Below are 20,700 nucleotides of genomic sequence, written 5' to 3'. Positions count from 1 at the left end.
AAGAGGCAGAGGAAAAATTTGAAACACTAAGAACCTTAGTACATTTCATAGTGTCCTAATAATTTTTGTGTCATCTTTCTCTTGTTTTGTAAAATATTTTGAATTATATCACTCAGGTTTCTTAGAAAAATATGAAGGAGTCCTGGTTTTCAATTTTTTTATGAATAATCAGAATGGAATACTACAGGAACCTCAAATTCTTTCCAGACCTGCAGACAAATAAGAAGGTTCACCAACTTTAGTCAGTGGCAGTAGATGGAAAGAAGCCAAGCAGAAGACTTTGACTGCTGTTACTAGAATAAGATGGAATAAATCCAAGCAGCTAGTATCCTTTAATTTTTTTTTTTTTCCTTTCTGGTGACTTTTTAAAATTTAAGCATCAATACAAAATCTCAGTCTCAGAAGAAATCATGCCAAATGCCTATGCAGGGTATTTACTCTGTACCTGTAGCTGCTAGAAGTCTCCACATGTTATTGACTTCAATAAATTATTGCTTATAAATTATCTTTTGTATTAGAAAAATGTTATTTCTTTTTCTTTCCTGCTCTCCCTTCCCTAAAATATACCTAATGGGGTAAGGTGGCCTAAGATTCTGGATCCTATTTTACATCTTGCAGGTCTAGGGTTTTCTGTCCAATTTTATTCTGTGAAATATGTGTTCCTTTAAATTTATTCAAAACTATCTTTCAACAAGGAGGGAAAAGCTAATTCACAGAACTGGTTATACATTATGCAGTCTCTCAGCATTAGAGAATCAGTTCATATAGGATTTAAACAACAAGGAAGCAAAAGTAGCTAAATACTGGTGTTTGGAAAAGAAACTTCAGTGTTACGTTCCGGGTGGAGAGCTGTTCTCATAACACTGCCACAGATTTAGCACGGGCTGGCCAATTCTGATTTACACGGGGAGCTCAAGGAGACAAGCCAACACTGAGGGAGTTTTTTCTTTTCCAAGCATGGCTAATATTTTTTATATCACATTGGAGGTCTCACAGCAAGAGCTCATTCCACCACATCTCCCTATGATCTGCTGTAACAACCTCTGGATAAATGAAAAGGCTGTTGGAATTTAAAGACAAAAGAAGGCAGCTGGTATCTCAACCCCAGCATTGCACAGGTCAAGTCATTGCTCCCTACATGAGGTATTTTACCTGTGTATACTCAGTACAGTAACACACAATTTCTGTAGCCTTTCAGAATACTACCTCTTGATGCAAGGAGAACCACAAAGAGAAACTGTTTCTCTTTCTACTTTGTTTCAATAGCTGACATTTTCACTGTCATAGAAATAGTCTTTTGGATTTTGTTTCTTTCAGATCCTAACCTTTGATCAATGTGCTGTTTTATGCATCCTTTTAAAATATTTTTGGTCACCAGTTAATTAAAGTCTTTATTTTCAGAATCTTCAAGAAATCTAAATTAACTCACCCAATAAATTTAATTTTTTTGCCTTCATCCTAATTCTACAAAAGACTGGAGACCAAAATGCTAAAAGAGCTTGTTCTTTCAGCTTGACTGATAAAGGCCACTCAGGTTCTCTGTTTTCAGGTCTCAAATGACTGTTTGAACCATCTTCATTTCACAGAGTGAACTCTAAAAGAGCATTCACACATCTTAGTGCTTACGTCAGCTGGGAGAAGCATGTCATTAAATTTACAAAGTAAAGTTTAAATAAAAGCAGCATAAACAGTAAATGTTTGATGATGGCCTAATAATATCTCAAAACAGCCTCAGCCAAAAAACTGGCCAAAAAAACCCCAGCTCAAAAATCAAAATTAACCAAACAAACAACCTCTTCATTATCTATAGAAAACTAGAGCTCAGCTCAGTGACTCATTTATATGTTCATACTTTGGTGTGAGAAGTCTCAAAGAAATAACAGTGCATCCACAAAGGTTTGTCACAAACGGCCATGTTGGGGGTTAAGTTTGTTCCTTCTTTCTCTAAAGAATTTTTTCCCCATAAGTAACCAAGGAGACCAAGTGTTGGATACTTGAAAGTACTTAACCAAAACAAAAAAAGTGAACAAAAGTGGAAGGGGGAGATAATGCAGGTAAAAAAGACAGAGCTTGAAGCAGCTGCAGGCTCTTCTTTTTCCAGTGTTCAGGGAGAGAGAGAACGGCTATTGCTGGCTGGAAGAGTTTCACTGTGGCCAAAGGGATCCAGTCCTGGGAAATCTACTATCACCGGTTCGGCCTGAATCCTGAGTTTTCTCTGCCACCCGCGGGAGCTGGGCCAGGCTCTGCCTCGTCTTCGGCTTCTTCGGCGCTGCTCCTCTTGCTACAGCGTGACCCTGCACCCCCTGCGCTGCCGGGACATCCTGCCCCTGCCTGCCAGGACACCCTGCCATCCCAGCTACCAGCCCGGGACTTTTCTGCTGTTTCAGCTTGGTGCTCTGAAGATCCTGCAAGAACACTAAAACCAAACTGCCCTGAGTTTTGTAAAACAAAACCCTCAAAGTTCTTAGTACTGCTTTCGTTTGTTATTAATGCTGTAGTTGTTTGGTAGGGGTTTTTTTGTGTTTGTTTGCTTTGTAATACATACTAGTAAAGAACTGCTATTCCTATTTTCCAAATCTTTGCCTAAAAGCCTCTGATTGTAATTTATAATTGAAAAAAAAAAAAAAAAAAAAAAAAGGAGAGTGGCGGGGGGGTGGGGGGGCGTTTACACTCTCCATCCCAAAGAAAACTGCAGTTGTTTTTTTTTTATTACCTAGCAGATACCTGTCTTCCCAAACCAAAACAGGCCACAGACCCGTGGGTGCTGTGCCTCCCTGCAGCACCAGCTAGGTTCTAGGCAGGACACCTGTGGGCATCCCAGGCACTTCCAGGCGTGCCTGTGCAGGGACCGACTCCAAGCAGCAAGTCCCAAAGAAAACCCTAATTTTATCAACGTCTGAAGTGTGATTGTGCTTCTGGCTGCTGCATTTCTTCCTCTGCATCTGCTCAGATTCAGCAGCCCAGTAAATACAGTAATGCCAATGCTAATAAGAAGCCATGGGGTCTATAGTAACTACATGCTGATAACAGGTTAAGGCTTGTATTAACAGAACAGCATTAATCCTCAGGACCTGTCAGACTCTGCCTGGGCTTGTCTTGGCTGGCCTTGAGGTTATTTTAACTTGTTCATTAATTGTAGCAGTAATTTACCACTATGGCTGTTCTAACCAGTTATTATCTTTAGCATAACCTCATCAATTTTGTAGTTTAGCACCCAAAGAATTCATACCACATAAGGCAACAGTCTAACAAACGAAACAAAAGCTTCATGAACAAAGCTGTAGGGAAGTAGGAAGATGAGGAATGACAAAACATGTCTCATAACACATAAAACTAATCCCTAAATGCCCAAGACTAAGGAGGAAGAAACACCAACAGTTTTTACCATACGAAAATTTAAAGAGATGCAATGGCTGCAGGTAAGTCATTCCTTTTATACTCCACTCTCCAGAAAAGTGTCCAAAATTTGCACATCCCAGGGAAACTTTTTTATTTTTATTTTTATTTTTTTAACCTGCTTCCAACCTATCTGGACAATGCAAACAATCAGTCTGCCACTCTGCTCCTTCCTTTTAGCAGAACAGAGGAAAGAGTGACAGTCACTGGAGCATGGGCAAAAAAAGAACAGCCACGTCATTCCTCAAAAGAGCATTACTAAATAAGTCCTTATTACCTCCATTAATTATTATCTCCATTAATTATTATGAAGTAGGTTTAAAATATCAATATAATGTTGCTAGTCATAACATACAGGAGAAGAAATAAATGCACAATAAATTAGGGTAAGGTTGGCATCTTGTTAAACTTGGTGTAGATTTTCAGTGAGTAAAAAGCCTCCATTCAACAAAGCCCAGTGGAAACTAAGAAATCTAGAAAGAAGTCGTGCAGACTGTACCCACTCATTGTGGATCTGTTTCTAGGAAGACCAAGTCTAAAAAGGAATATGATGGTGGTGATGGTGGTGGATATTTAACTGGATAGGATTTCCTAGATATTATATGGAAAATAAAATGGAGAAGATCCAGGTAAAAATATTCAGAAATTGCACAAAATTACAGTGAGATGTTTTAACTTTGATAGATGAGTTCATTACCAGAAAATATCTCCCTTCAAAGAAAAAAGATATAATGTTAAGAGACCTATAGCAAGAAGGTATGTGAAGCATCAGTTGTACCCAAGCTTTAAGCTTTAGTTCAGGAGGCAAAGTGAGTATATGGCCTGTGCGATGCAGGAAATAAAAATAGGCCAAGAATTAATGTAAACTGTTTTTATCTAAGTTTTTGCTAGATGTAGCTGGCTTACATTTTCTCTCTAGGCTCCTGCAATAGCCATGAGAGGGTCAGGTGGCTCCACTGCATGAATTGTCAAACATGTGCCACAGAATGGAAATAAATGTCCTCTGCACACTGTTCCTGAAACTAAAGAAGGCTGGGATCAAGTGATTAATTTAGTTTAGATACTTAGTTTAGATGGCTAACAAGCATGTATGAAAGGGATCCTATTTTGAAAAGATACATTTTCTTTTATATTTAGTTCAGGGAATATGAGTGTAGCTGATGCACTGCCTGCTGAAATTTTTAAAGGATCTTTCAAAGTACATCCTTCTTTTCAGATTTTGGCTAAATGAAGCAATACTGATCTGGAAGTCCTCATTCTCCCAAGTATGGACAGGTCATTGAAAAGAGTAACTTCAACACAGACAGCAGAAATATACTTTCCAAAAATTGTATTTTGTAAATTGCAATTTTGTAACATTCAGGCAATTTTAATGTTTTCAAATCATAATGGCCAGAACAACAGTTGCAGAATAACAGATCAGTATTTTTAATCCTTATTGTCTATTCCAATCACCGTGAAGGTGTGTGGATAAAATGCATGTAACTGTTTAGTTTTGTGATTCTTGTTACAGAGAAAGGAGAAGAGTTTGATTCACAGGAATTTTTTTTTTTTTAAAAATCACACTGAGAGTTGTTCTTCAGTTAGAATCCTTTACTTGGTTTCCAGGTAGGTAGGGGGGATTGACATCCAGGACGAGCTACAGTAAAAGCAAAAAAAACCCAAACAAACAAAAAAAAAAAACACCAACCAAACAAAGAACTTAAACAAACAGCAACTAAAAACCACATTTAAATTCAAGAACTTAGTATTATAAATGGTGGTGTTCCTAAGTAAATGAAACATTTGAAAAGTGAAGGATAATTGGACAAGGATAAAAACTATTATGACATAATATTTTGTTTTTAAAGTAAAGACAAAGCACCCAGGATTATATTTAGATTGCTTTTAGTCCACTGATTGAGTCCACTGATTGAAACGGCACTGTATAGAAGACAAATTTGTTTCAATCTACTGACAGTGGAATACAAAATTGATAAACTGAACAAAGAAGCCCCTGGTTCTTTGTGCATCTTAATATTTAGGACAGTCTTCCAGAAAATAAGGAACATGAACTAGGAGTTGAGGCTGATCTTTCATTTCTCTGAAAGGGCATTTTCTTTATGAGAAAATTGAAGTTAAAAAAAAAAAAGAAAATGAGTACTTAATATAAGCAAGATGTGATTAAACACGTTCCCAGTTCTATATGTGAATATAAAACTGAGGATTGCTCAGTCTGAGGTAGATTGGTATTTTATCCTAAAAGGAACTAAGTGCTGCCAGGAACAGAGAGCAAGTGTTCCTAATTGCCTTCTTAGAAAAGACTCCCAGATTTCAGCTAAGTTCCAATTTAGGCAGAACATAATCAGTGTGACTCTTGTTTTCAGTCTAGAAACTTAAATATTCCAGGAAATAGTATCTACAGTTCTCTGTAGGGGTTTTTGTTTGCAGAGGAGGGGAAGTGGGATTATGATATTTTGGATCTGCTAGTTTTCTTTCTAGTTTCTTGCTTCAACTTCTTTTGTTGGGTTTTTTGGGAGAGTTGATTTTGTTTCTGGGGTTTTTTGCTTGTTTTTTTTTTATTATTATTATTTTTTTTATTATTATTATTTGTGGTTTTGGGGTGTGTTGCCCCAACTTTGCCTGCTTTTCAGAATTTGCATTTTGTTCTCACGCAGCTTCAAGAAAACAATGTATATTTTTAGAATTTATCTTTTTGTTTACATATTTCTCCGCTGGGAGGAGAAAGGTGACTGATGGTGGTCTTCACCAGCAAGGTCAAAGAGGTGGCAACCTATGTAGCCAATCTTGTGCTTTCTGAAGGAATTGTATATAAGATGGAGTCAGAAAATTAAATATAGAACTTTCCTGCTGATCTTTTTGCTGCCTGCCTCATTCTTTCGTGTCCCAAAGTGTGATGGGTGGGGTTTTTTGGTGTTTTTTTTTAGTTAAATAGAAGCTGTTTCTCCAGGGACCACAGTCTGGTACATTTCCCAGAACTCACTTGGCCTTGCAGAAAGTAATTAAATAAATGAATGATAAGTAAACTCTTTTTCAGGGCATCACTTCTTCACTGAAACATGGGTAACTGTTTTGGGTGAGCAGCCAAACCATCAGTATTTACCAGCCCTAGGCAGGATTTCTTTTATGGGTAAATTTCAGCTGTATGAGGTTCCAAGGCTTGGATGAGGGAATATAGTAGGAGTAATAAAACGTTTTCTTCCACTATATAGAACATATTTCTACTCTGTATGTTAAATTCATAGATAGATATTACTTCATAAAACTTTCATGTCTTTTTTTTTTTTTTTTTTTTTTTTTATCCTCTCTGTTTTATTTTCACATTGGTCACTTCCCTTAAGAAACACTTGTTCTGAATTCCCAATGGTGAAAGTTTTTAGAAGTTTCATGTTCACACAAAGGAATATATTCAAGATACACATATTCATAGTTAAAAACCAAATATGGTAGAAGTAGCTAAAATTGGATATAATGAATCCTGTGGGAGTTGTCCATAACAGTATCTGAACTTTCAAAATTTTTCTGTTTAAGATTTCCAGAGATGGATAAAAAACTGTGAGACATTTCTTTATGTGTTTGAGGGTACCGCCTCTGGACTTCAGCTTTAAAAAATTAGGATGGGAGAGTTTTACTTTTTCTTTTCTGTTGGTACAGTAGTCTTAAGGTCAGAAAACTTCGTGGAAGGGAAATCTGCCCTCCAAACTCATGATTATGCTCTTTTTTTGTGCAAAGTCAGGGTAATTTCAGACATGAGATCAGAGGAAAGGACCCAGTTCACGTGGTGGCCCATGCGGAAGTTATTTTGGGTGATGGGAAACTGTTCTCTCTTCCCAGTCAAGATTTCTCTTTGAATTTTCTGATGTGATCAAACAGCAACCTCAGAAAAAGGCATAAAAGAATCCAGACTGATAATCATCAAAATAGAAGTTCTTTATTTTTAATTTCCATTGAAAACCAAAATGTTCCATGAAATTTTCAGGAAAATTTTTCTACCCTTTCTGAGAATCATCATATGAGAACACCTAACTTAACTGCCATCGCCTAGTAGAAATGATGAGATTTGTATTTCATTCAGCAACACTGCCCACTAGAAATAAGAACTCCAGTACCATCTTGTTATTATACATTAATCTCATTTGACAGTAAAAGAAGAACTTTTCTTCCTCCTTCTCCTATGCATGTGCAATTTGATTTATCAATTTCTTTGAAAATCTGGGGAAATAATTGCTTATTAGTAGATAACAGAGTATGTTTTTTCCCCCAGGAACTGAGATAAATTGTCCAGGAATGAGGCCACTGAAAGACAGCCTAAGTGGTGGTATTGCTGTCAGTGTTTCCTAGTTAGATTTCATCTCCTTACAGAGAAGTGAAAGGCCTAAAATCTTCTGCCATAATTTTCTTTGTTGAATTTTCTGGAAATCAAACACAGATGTCCAAGCCACTGGATCCTGGGATGTGTCCATGGAGGACCTGGGACAGGTGAGGTGAATCTTTGTCCTCCTCCGCACATAACTGTCCTAATTATTGAAAGAAACTTGAGCATATATAGATAAAGGATCCATTATTGTGTTATGCCTAAAATCTGCCACCTGGAAATGTTGCTGTTTCCTAAGGAGTAGAGTTAAAGCTGGAGTTGAAGCTGTCTGGAATGCAATTAAGACCTCAGAGCTGCAATGGTAAACTGATCTGACAACATCAGGAGAAGTCAGCACTGGCTTTGGAACAAGTAACTACCCACAGTCTGCCTCCTGTTTCTCCCTGAAAGCCAGCAGCATCTGGGAGAATGCCGAATGAGAGCAATTCCATAGAATAACAAAGGTGTGCAAAGTCATGGAAATATGAGGGCAAGTTTTAGTCATGACCCCCCCTCCAAAGCAAAGGGAAGGGTCAAAAATTCTTATTTTCTCTGGAGGAAAAACTAATAGTAATATTAATACTACTACTACTACTACCACCAATAATAATAATAATAATAATAATAATAATAATAATAATAGCAACAACAACAACAACAACACCACACAATTTTAAAAATTCTGATTTTCCATATGTAACCATGTTTGTGACTTTTTTTTTTTTTTTTTTTTTTTTAGTAAGAAAACTCCACTCCCAGGATGACAGCCCTGCTGAATATTTCTTTCCTTTAGCAAAATCCTGATATACTGACATTTCACATTCATGCAAACAAATTCCCTATAGGATAAGTATATGATTTGTATCATTATAAATGTTGCACTTTGACATGGAATAGTTACTTCAAAAAATTCCTCCTCATTTTGGTGAGTGTTTCTCTGAAAATCATCTGCAAATTCCTAGATTTTTGCAATTGTTTGTAAGACAAAGCAGTTAGAAAAATTAAAATAAAATCTATTTACTGCTTGTTACTGCAGGGGGAAATAACATAGCATCCAAGCTCACATCTGCAACCATTGATTCTGAGGTAGTGACTGACAGCACCCAACTGACTAAGTAGGTTATAACAAGCTAGCTCCAGGCTGGAACAGCCAGTAGAGTGCAGAGGCTAAAAAAAAAAAAAAAAAAAACCAAAAAAACCCCACAAAAACCAAAACAAAACAAAAAAACCCCAAAAAATCCAAAAAACCCCCAAAAAAACCACACCACAAAACAAAAACAAAAAAACCCCAACAAAACAAACAAACAAAAAACCTCACAAAAAATCCTGGCCTCTAAACTTTTCTTCAGCTGAAGAAAGGCAGGAGAAAAGGAAAGAAAAAAAAAAAGATGGGAGAAAGTAAGCTCTGCAAATAATTGCTGTTCTTGTTCTCTGGTACAACAGCAGCAGCTTGTAATTGCCAGCTTTCTTTAATTAATAGTTATATCTTGAGGGGACAAGAAAGAAAACTCTTTATAACAGATAGTAATAAAAGTATTATTCATCTAATCATTCACAAGCGTACGTGTTTATATTTGAAATCTCTGCCTTCATGTATCCACAGCATATCATATACCCAGACAGGCAGAAGCAGCTAAAGCAGTGTACAGGGACAAATGAACACTACTTCACTGCACAATAGCACAATGTGCAGCTGAATGTGCTCTGCCCAGCTGGACACAGGACTGGAGCACATTCAAATGCAAATAACATATTTTCCACAAGAACTTTGCCCTTCTGAGACATTGTTTCTTCTGTTTGGGTCACTCCTTTCCCCAGCTCTCTGCAACACACATGAAATTATTATTCTCCCTCCCAAACCCCATTTTTATGTCATCCAGACATATTATATTGGTCCTTCATGTCTAAGCAGTCAGTTTAAATGCAAATATATAATATCACAACATGAGGCAAAAACACACTTCAGGACACTTAAAATGTCATTTCAAAACCAAATTCCTGGTGACACTCAGGCAATGATTTCTATTATTGAACTGCTGCATTGTAGTGATTGTATTTTCACTATAGGTCAGTCTGCAAGAGAACCGCACAACAAAAAAAATCAGTACTTAAAGCATCATTCCACATAATGCTGGCAAGTCTGAGGGAACTGAGGATGCTCCAGTGCAGAACAGGATATTGTCTGAAATCTAGAAAATGTTCAGGAGTAGAAAATTGTATTTCCCACTTTCTTTTACTTAAAAAACGAAGGTACTTGACAGACTAGTTAATTCTACCTCGATGGACATCTTCTCAGATGGACATCTATCGCATTCAATGAGGTTGTGGCTGAGGCCAGGTTTTATCTATAATTCTCATGATTCACAGACTTGAAAGGCAATGGGAACAATGAGATCATTAAAACTGACTTCCTGAATACCACAAGTCCTTATCTCCAGTGGAATATCTCTAAATCATACTCATTGAAAGACCCTACAGTCTTTATGCAAACATTTCCCTTCTCTTTCAAGACTCACTCAAAACTTAGCTACTTCAAGAGATGCTTAATCTTCCAGAGAGGCATCCAAGCTTGATTTAAAGACAAAGGCTTGATTCAAGACTAAAAAGAATCCACTTTTCCCTCAGCACTTTGTTCCAGGGGTTAATCACCCACGCTGTTAAAAAATATTGCACTTTATTTCTAATTTGTCTGGCTTCAGCTTCAGACATTGTCTCTTGTTATGCCTTGCTCTGCTAGATTAAAGAGCTTTTTAGTAGTTAGTGTTTTCTCCCTGTGAAGGTACTTAGACATGCTAATCAAATTACCTCTCAATCTTCTTCTTGATAAGGTAAATAGGTAAAACTCTTTCAGTGTCTCACTATAAGGCATTTTCCATGACTCCTAAATCATTTTTGTGGTTTTTTTCTGCATCTTTCCTGATTTTTCATCATTGTTTTTGAAAGATGGGCATTAACAGTATTAAAAAATAGAAGAAATTCTATATCAGTTTTATCTTCCTCATATATAAATGTTAAACCAGTCCCTATTCCTACTCATCTCTTTAGACAGCCAGGGATTGAATTAGTTTTTTCACAATATAGCCATGTCTGGGAGGATTTGCATCAGCTTCTTTGCCCACTGTAGCCCCTAAAAGAAGAGCTACTCATTCCCACAGCATAATACTGTTCCCTGTTTCTTTGTTCTGCCTTTTTTTCTTTTTCTTTTTTATATAACTCACATCTATTTTTTAAAATTGCTCCAGAAAGCAAATATTTCATGCACACTTTACAATCCTGTTGGAGCAATGTTGTTAACATGACACTCTCCTCAGTAAATAATCACTCCTCGGTTACAAATCAAAGCTTAAAAAAAAAAAAAAAAAAAAAAAAAAAAAAAAAAAAAGAAAAAAAAAAAAGGGTTGGTGTAAACCCATTGCATTAAATGAATGAGAATGTGTGAAATATCTTAAGATTAATGAAAACACAAGAATGGTGACCAAATTAAAGTTGTTTATTTATATTTTATTTTCCTTACTGTTTAGTGACATGTAAAGTAAGACTTATTTATCCACATTTAGGCAATTTAAGTAAAATTATTTCTACAGTAATCATCATAACACCCTCTAAATTAAGGGCAAGGCACAAATCTCTACCTAGAAAAGTCATTCTGCCATCTTAAATCCTATTTTAGGATGGGATGAATGGCTTTCTAAAGATGCTTACCCTTTTATATTTGCAACAAAACTGGCTTGCTTGATTACCTTACATAAATCACCTAATTTTCAGATGGCTATATTTAGGTAAGGTGAATCCCATCCTTATTTCTTTGTGGTTTAATGATTCCGTGAACTCTTAAAGCTATTTATCAGTACAGAGATGGTTGCTATGTGGTAACGGGTGACATGAAGCATGAAATGTGTTTAAAGTGTTCTGACAATTGAAAGCAGCAATTTTACTCTGTGATTTCAGAAGTAGTTTGTATTTTGAAGGCCACAAAAAAGGAATTTGCAATTAATCCCAGAACTGGACATGTTTTCATTACATTACCCAAGGTTCAGTTACTTGAAACACTGTAAAATCAGTGATCACCGTATCTGTAAAGAAGTGTAAGGTATTTGCTATAGGTCCTTCTGGCAAATTAATAAATTTTAATGGATGGAGTCGTTAACATATAGATGATAAAATGAGCAATCTAGCTGTTAGTCAGATGTTCTGTTTATATTATACAGAAAGAAAATATGTCCAAAAGAAACATGACAACTCAAAGTTACTAATCTATCTATTATATAAACTGAAGCACAAATTGAGTCATAAGGAATATTTTAGGGGAAAACAGAGATTGTTTCCCACTACCACATTGACTGGTCAGTCATGGCTTGATTGAGAAAAATTTGGTCAAATGATGGTCACTGTGACTAGTATGAATGTTTTCAGTCCTAAGCAAGATGAGGAGAAATAGCTGAAATGTTACGAACAGCTTGAAGAACACTTTTTCAAAAGCCTGAAGGAAGTCAATATTTCCCTTTCAAAAATTGTGACTAGCTCTCAGATTAATTTAAGTCTTTTGTATTTTTATTATCTTCGAATCCATACTTTTGATTATTTGTCAATCACAACTTGCTGTTCTTTCCTGACCTCTAAACTCTTTCTTTGGTCCAACTACGTATGTAAATATTCCGGAAGTTCTGATGATTTGAAGAATTAAATGAAGAAAAGTCTCTCTCTCTCTCTTTTTTTTTTTTTTTTTTTTTTTTTTTTTTTTTTTTTTTTTTCCTTGAAAATATTGAAATGGACGAATTAAGACTATCAGTGAAAGAGAGTTGCTCATTGAAACCAGAGTATAATTATTCCACCCAGAAAGGGAAGTGCATTGCTAATAATTTGGTAACTTCATGGAAAGGGTAAGCAGTACACTCATTGTATAAGAAAATAAAAAAATTATTCACCTCTGAATAATAACAAATTCATCTATTAGAGACAGAGCTGTTCTGCACACAGAAGCAGGATGCATTACACCTTGGAAAAGGGTGAGGTGTCTACTGTAATATAATTTTCTAGACTATGAGCAACTAACAAGGGGAATTTTTCCCATCTCCATGCTTTTATAACTAATACAATAATATGATCCAGATTTAGTCTATTGTTACTTGACACCACTCCCAAAGTCACAAAAAGTAGTAAGATATTTATTTGTGTGGTACATACACATCACTATATATTTATACGGAATCATATCAAGAGACCACCAATGCTGTAATATATAGGGGTGGTGATGGAAAATAAAACTAGTTTTGAAATACAGCTGAAGTGTAATTTCTGTAATACCATTACAGATGCTGTCCTAGAAAAAGTGTTTCTAATTCCAAGCAAAATATTTTGCATAACTTTTTTCATTGTCACTCTTTTAATTTAGGATTATGAAACATATTGAAAAAATAAATGAGCGTTTCATTTTTTTTTCATACTGCTCTCGTTTTGGGTTTTTTTTTTTTTTTTTTTTTTTTTTTTTGTTTGTTTTGTTTTGGTTTGGTTTTGTTTTTGTTTTTGTGGGGTTTTTTTGTTTTGTTTTGTTTTGTTTTTTTTTTCTTTTTTTAATTTTGTTTCCCTTATCCCTGAACAAAACTTCAGTTATAAAAGAGGTATATCCACAGATGTTTTAGAGATGCATACAGGCTTTACAGGCAGCAAGGAGAAAATGCAAATAAGAAAACAAAGAAGACATAGTTATCTCATACTACATGTTGACTAAAATCCGAATTCTTTCAGTAGCAAGCAAGACTACCACCCTCTGTAGTGTCCTTTACAGAGAACTCTTCATCTAACCAGTGGATTGCATTATCACATATTTTATTTTTGTTGAGCTTCAACTTCCCACATCTTGCAGGATCCAGCCTTATTCCATTTTTGTGCATGAATTTTTCATGTATTTGTGGATAGTTATTATAAATAAGCATCAGGGCTTTAGGAGAACGAATCTTGTCAGATGAACTTGATTGCTTGTTTATGACAGAATTACAAAATTAGTGGCTGGAGGGAATGCATTTGGCATAATATATTTGGATTTTAGTAAATCATTTGATACAGTGTCTCAAAAAATTAGCTCAAATTGGCTCAGATATGAACTAAGCTTCATGAACAGAAAACTAACTGAACACCCATAAAGTAGGGTAATAGTGAGTGGCACTGAATGGAGATGTCTGGCATTCAGAAAGCCCAGCCAATATTGAAATTCTTCATTAAATGTGCCTAATGCTGTGATGGAAGGCTGTACAAAGACAAAGAACAAACACATGGTCTGAGTAAAAATGTTTGGGAGAGATTACTATTAATTTATGAGGAATTGTAATTGACACTTCTCTTTATATTCCTTAAACTGCCTGGAATATGGTGAAGGAGCCAGAATATAATCATGGTTATAAATTCCTTTTTTTTCCCACTCTTTTGTTAAATATACAAGAAGGAAACATTTTATATTTTACACTCTGCACTGTCTATTGAATATTACTGTGACAGGACCTCAAATCACATAAGAATTTTCTGGGGATCTTCCTAAATCTCTGCAAAGGTTTTCTGCCCTGAAAGAAAATCAAAAGATCTTTAACAGTGAAAAAGCTGAATAGTATAGACTGGCTGTATGATTTTTCCTGAGATCAAAGTAAGATCAAGTAACCTGTAAATATCTAGGCCATTTTTTTTGTTTGTTTGTTTTGGTTTTGTTTTTTTGTTTGTTTGTTTTAATGGATTCAATATTTACCCTTCTCCAGTCCTTGAGAACTTCACCTGAACACTACAGTCTTTCACAGATGATCCAGAAATTCTTGCAAAGGTATCAATTATCTCAGCTGCGCATCTGGTCTCATCTTCTTGCGCTGATCAAGTTCCTGCATTCAAATTACTGCAGCACTCAAATTCATCTGTGTCACATCCCTAAATGTTTGCCAATGTGAATGGGGAAGGAGGCTAATCTGACTCATTATGATAGTGTATGTCCCTATCTGGGCCAAAATTAGTACTTCAGAATTTAAGGAATTTTACAGCCCTAACATTATCTTTATAAGATATTGTTGTATCCATTTGTGTGACATGTATATGTGTAATCATCTTAAGGCAGTCCAGGGATTCACAGTGTGTGAGAAGTTATCTGTAAATGCTTTGGCTTAGCAATATTTCTCTTCTCTTACCACTCTTTATGCCCAACATTGCTGTTCTTTCCTTCTCTGCTTCATATTAGATTGTAAGCTCTTTGCAAAAGGGTCTGTTCATTTGAATTTGCTCTATAATGTGCATGTCATGCTTGAGAGATACTGACTGTTCTGGTATACATGAGTGCCAGCAACAAGCCCTGCTTTTGTAAGATGTACCTGAATTGAACTGTCAAATGGTAAATAGTGTCTGCTGAAAGCGAGCTAACTGTGAGTGGCAAAGAAGCCCTGGAGATTGATGAATAATAAATGACTGTTCTCCCTTTTTGTGTGTGTTTTTGGTTTTGTTTTTGGTTTTTTTAGCAGTATGTCCTTCTTCACCTGTGCTCACGCTGGGCAGATGGTATGTGCTGAGGGTGAGCTCCACAATGCCAGTCTGTGGGTAGAGGGTCTTCACATGAGGAGAATTAGTGTTAGCTTAGTTTTTATGTCAGTGCAGGGTACATTTTCAAAATATTGAGGCTCAGTGTCCTTTTTCCCTTTGGCGCATTTTTGTAGTGGCAGAGAAAAACAACATGAAGACAGATCAGGGCATGCGATGTTTTCACTGCGGATTTTACAGTGCTAAATCCAGACCTCACTGAAACTTGATTAAAAAAAAAAAAAAAAAAAAAGAAAAAAAAAAAAAAAGAAAAGAAAAAAGAAAAAAAAAAAAGAAAAAGAAAAGAAAAAAGAAAAAAAAAGAAAAAGAAAAAAAAAGAAAAAGAAAAGAAAAAAAAAAGAAAAGAAAAAAGAAAAAAAGAAAAAGGAAAAAAAGAAAAAGAAAAGAAAAAAAAGAAAAAGAAAAAAAAAAAGAAAAAGAAAAGAAAAAGAAAAGAAAAAAGAAAAAAAAAAATGGGGAGGTGTTACTGAGACAGGCAAAACATATACTATTCTCCATTTCACTTCTTTCCGGGTATTCCATTTCCTCTTTCATGAAGTTGCTGCTGAGATTCTAAAAAGGTATATTTGGAGCTTATTATCTATATATGGGTAATGTGTAGCAATAATCAGTAGGGGAGAAACACCACACCCAAAAAACCCATTACCAGTTGAGCAACTCAGGTGGGTTTTAGTCTGTTCAAGTTTGAATAAATTGTCAGTACTGAAAGAAAAAGGAACTTGTTGAACAAAATAAGGAAGAATGTTGCTCTTGATGAAATTCTAGTATCCAGATGATGGTCACTGGATTTGCACAAATGTTATGCATGACTATATAAAATTTACTTAATCACCAAAGCTTTCCACCTATCCAAGCTTGTGTAATTTTTTTTTTTTTTTTTTTTTTTTTTTTTTTTTTTTTTTTTTTTTTTTTTTGTCTTTTAATTTGTACTACCAGCATCTGTTTTTCTGAGTCTATGGGTCACTCTCATCTATTTTATTTATCTGCTCTTTCATTGGCAATGAACCATGATGCTGTAATGGAATTAATGAAAAAGAAATTGAATGTTGTGATTGAAAAATGGTCTCCAGCTTTGAAAATAAACATGTCTGCTTTGCTTGAATTCTTGTATTTGCTATCTGTTGGAGATCATTATTCAGTCACAACATTCAATACCAATTACATTATGGGGTAAAGTCTCATTTTCTTTTCCAGCAACTTTTAAAAATTTGTGCTTGTTTGAAAAGAGGATAGGCAAGCAAAAATCAAGGGCCAATGAAATTAACAGAGTCAGAATTTTGGCCACAACCCTAGGGTAGGTTTTACTGCAATATAGACAATTCCTTATAGCATTTTAGGCCACAACACTCCATATTGATCTTGGTAGAATCCTTCTATAACTCAAAATATCAGCTTCTATCCTTTATCAGATCTAAAAGTCCTAGAATTTGTGACGTATTTGGTTGTAAGAAGCACTTCTGAGTTTTCAACTCTTTTCCTCATGTTACCCTTACCTTCTTCCCCAGCATCCCAAAGTCAGAGATTTCTTCTGTTGGGTATGGAGGTGATAGCATCAGAGGTTGTGGTGAATCTCAAGTATCCTGAGTCCTTAGCTGGGAAAAGTATCCTTATGATCTTCATATTTTCTTTTTCTCTCTCTAAGATACAGGTGGAGTAATTTTTTTCATATTTCTAAACATGTTTTTACAAGGTTTTACACCTTACTCTTTTTTTCTTGTACTTCTGTGCTACAACAAAATGTACTATATATTTCTTTCTTGTTATGAAAATTGCATATATTTTCTCTGTTCTCTTTGTTACCCCTAAAACTAGTTTTTTCAGCTTCAGTTCAGTTTGTCATTAACTGACATGAGTGAGTTGTTAACGTCCATGTGGACTCAAGAAGAAGCATGTGCCCTATCTTTTATCAACCCGTGTCTGTACTTCTCTACTAAACAGCCCACGTCCCCACTTCTCAAGCCCTCTCTTGTGATACCAGATCTTTATTTCTCTACACTATGCCATTGTATTAGTCATAAATCCCTCATTCTACACAAGAAAACTACTTTTTGCTGCTACCTGCATAGGACCGAGCTTGTGCCACATGAAAATAAACAAAAGCAAAGGAAATCTTCCACGGACACCTGGTCATTTACGGAGGAATATGTTTATAGCTAAACCAAGTAAAACACATCTGCAGGCAAGTCAAGAAAAGATCAAACACAAGAAGTCTTGCTGACCCCAGGCTTAAGTCCTTCGAAACTCATGGCAAACTGTTTGACCTGCTGTCAGCCATGTCAGTACAACAATAGAAGGTTACCACTGTTAGAGCACCAAAAATGGGCTTAATGCTGCGTGAAAGTCAGCCTTTTAATTTCAGGTGGTTGTGTAGACCTACTCGGACATTAATGGAGAGGAGTAGGGATATCCAGGATGTAGTTCATCCAGTTCTAAAACAATGTCTTAGTAAGAAGCTGAAATGGTTCAGGATGTGGAGCCTTCTGTTTGTCTCCACTGACCATAGCAGGAAGTTATTTCCTCTCTTGTATAATTAGGCACTCGATGCAACTCATCTGAATGTCAATTAGACAAAGAAGCTCATATCCAAATTTTAGGCAAGAAAGCTGATAGGATTTTGAGAAACATTGTCTTCCTACTTTATTGCCTCCATTTGTTTCTATATTTGACAGACTAATTCCATACTGAATAAGTCTTCCCTTCTTGAGACATGTCTTCTGATGGTGTTTGTCGCAAGTACTGTATCTGACAAATAAATAATGGAAGTAATGTCACTATCTAATGGATGGAGAATGCTTTTAACAAGTTGATGTGTTTCCATTACAATTTCTACCCATTGTTTCCTATTTTATATTTTGTTTACTTGCATAAGTAATAAGGTCTTCTGAGGAAAAATCCTTTATTTGTTTCCATGGTATTATATTATTGGACCCTCTTTCTGGTTTAGGGCCCTAAATGTAATCCTAAGCAAGACAACAATTATTATATAATTACGATTTCTAAAACTGCTCTCTTTTTAAAATTTGTCAAAAATATTGGCTGAAATAGCTCCACAATTCTTGCTATTTTACCCTAGTGTTTCAGGTACTTTTACTGAAACTTTGAGAATGCAGAATGAAACAACAATTAATATTCTGAGGCTTCTCAAGATGACTACTGATGCTATTGATCAAATGACCAAGAAAGATTAATTTAGAAAAAAAATCAGGGGATCATTTTTAGTGAGTTATGCAGGATTTCTAAAGAGAAGAAGGGTCTGAGACCTCTGTTTTATCGGTTTCAGATAGATATTTAAACTCTCACTTGAGTTTTATCATGATCTGCCACTCTAAAAATATGAGTGGAGTTACTAGTGGTATTTACAAAAAAAGAAAAAAAAAAAAAAAGAAGGTGCCTAATGCCCTTTGAAGTAGACCAAGAGGACCAAGAGCTTCACACTTGTGAAGATAGACAAAAAAACAGAAATTGCAATTCTCAAAACACAATTTTATATTTCTTTGGACCATCTTGTGCATCTGACTAAATTTCACTCTTAAAAAATTCTCAAGACACAACAAATAGTAGCTAACGAATGCATTCCATTTACCCTAACAAATGAACAGATCATTCATCTTTGTGAGCTTGTGAGTATGGACTATTTAAATTGTCTTCACTTGATATTATAAGAAACACCATCTTAATTCATTTGGCATTTCATTATTTTAATTCTCCTAAATAATGGAATCTGAAAGGTTACTGGAGAGATTCTTATCAAACTTTTTTTTCTGGTAATGAGGAGAGAATGAAAAAAAAAAAAGCTGCCTATGTACATTGCATACTCTAATCTAAATATGCCATTTAGAATTCAAACAAGTTGTTAATGTTCTCCTTGAAAGTGACCTTGTGCCAAAGACAAGTAGAAGGTTGCGCAGCAGTCTTTATCTGAGCTGGCCTCCATGCTTACTCACTACCTGCCTACTTATGGAGATATCTGTCATTCAGAAATTCATATTCAGATCAATCTAGGATAATAAAGTGCTTTCAAAGAGCTTTGGTAGAAGGGCTTGAAAACATGAATTTTTTTTTTTTTTGAATAGTTTATAAAAAAGTGCACAGAGAAGGATCTGGTGATATTTCATGTGAAGAGAGGGTTATGGAACATTTATCTCAAGGGTTCTAAGTGTAACCAGACCCCCATTTTCTCTCTGATCAGAATTCAGAATGTATGCAGTTGCCTTTTCTTTATTGTACTGGCAACTGAAAATTCAGGCTTTAGCACTCCAGTTTCCCTTCTGGGAAACAGGAGATGATATTGCATTTTGCACACAGCAGAGCTAGGGGTTTGATTACACTTACGTATATGAAACCCTACTACTCGCAAGTGGTGGGAAGAATAATGTATACAAAAGAAAGGCATTTTTAGATGTTACAAGACAATGCCAAGAGGCAAGACGTGCTGCTAGGTGAGTTTTGGTGTCCTGTGTGAGGAAACATGATGCCTCTGCCCTTCACTGAAGGTGGAGGATGCCATTATACTGGTCTTTTGCAAAGTCATCATAACTTAACTGCATAAACCATTAGATTAGCCCAAGATTTCTGGACAGGGTGAGCCTTCTTTTCACTATGAACTTGTATAAACAATCAGTAAAAAAGCAACAGATCACATCACACCTAGGAAAATAGTTGAATTAGCAGGGAAAAAAACCACATTTTTGGAAGAAAGCTTATTTATTCTCTCTTCCTCATTCTCATTTGCTCTTTCTTTCTTTCTTTCTGTTGTGAAACATTCTTTCCCTGACATCCTGACAGCCAGGGCCAAAGCTTTCGGAAATCAAATGTGAACTCATTTTGAAATACCAGCAGCGTTTGAATTTTAAATTAACCTATTTACAATGAAACTATGCCTGCTGATTGCCATCATCTTCAGGAAAATTAACAGTAACGATCATTGGTGTCATAATGCAATTTCCCTGCAAAAATCACATAGGCTTCATTACTGTTTACATAAATTGTCATAAATACCAATTATAGCTGAACATAAAATGTAATGCTCTTTTTTAAAATCATAATCACATGATTGTTCTTCTAATTCATATGCTGAGGGAATAGGGTTTTGATTCAACCTTTGTGGTGAAGGAAATGTTTTGCTGGTAGTTAGTTTTGCTGTAAGTGCTTGTTGGCTTATTTTCAAATCCTCTCTCTCCCTTTCTCTCCTTTTTCCCTATCCATTTGGATTGCTTAGTCCTTGCCCCCTGTTTGCTTTGCCCTCTAATACACCAAAAAGGAACGTGTGGGCATGTTAATAGCAGGCGAGGGAGACACACTGCTCATGTCCTCTAGACATCAGACATCAGGCTACAGAAGAGTAAGTATTTCCGGTGGGAATTTATAACATCATTTTGTGCAATTAC

This window comes from Chamaea fasciata, unplaced genomic scaffold (assembly GCF_029207755.1).
Source record: "Chamaea fasciata isolate MVZ Bird 193981 ecotype frontalis unplaced genomic scaffold, bChaFas1.0.hap1 SCAF_4, whole genome shotgun sequence".
NCBI classification, from domain to species: Eukaryota; Metazoa; Chordata; class Aves; order Passeriformes; family Sylviidae; genus Chamaea; species Chamaea fasciata.
This window is presented reverse-complemented; position numbering follows the sequence as displayed.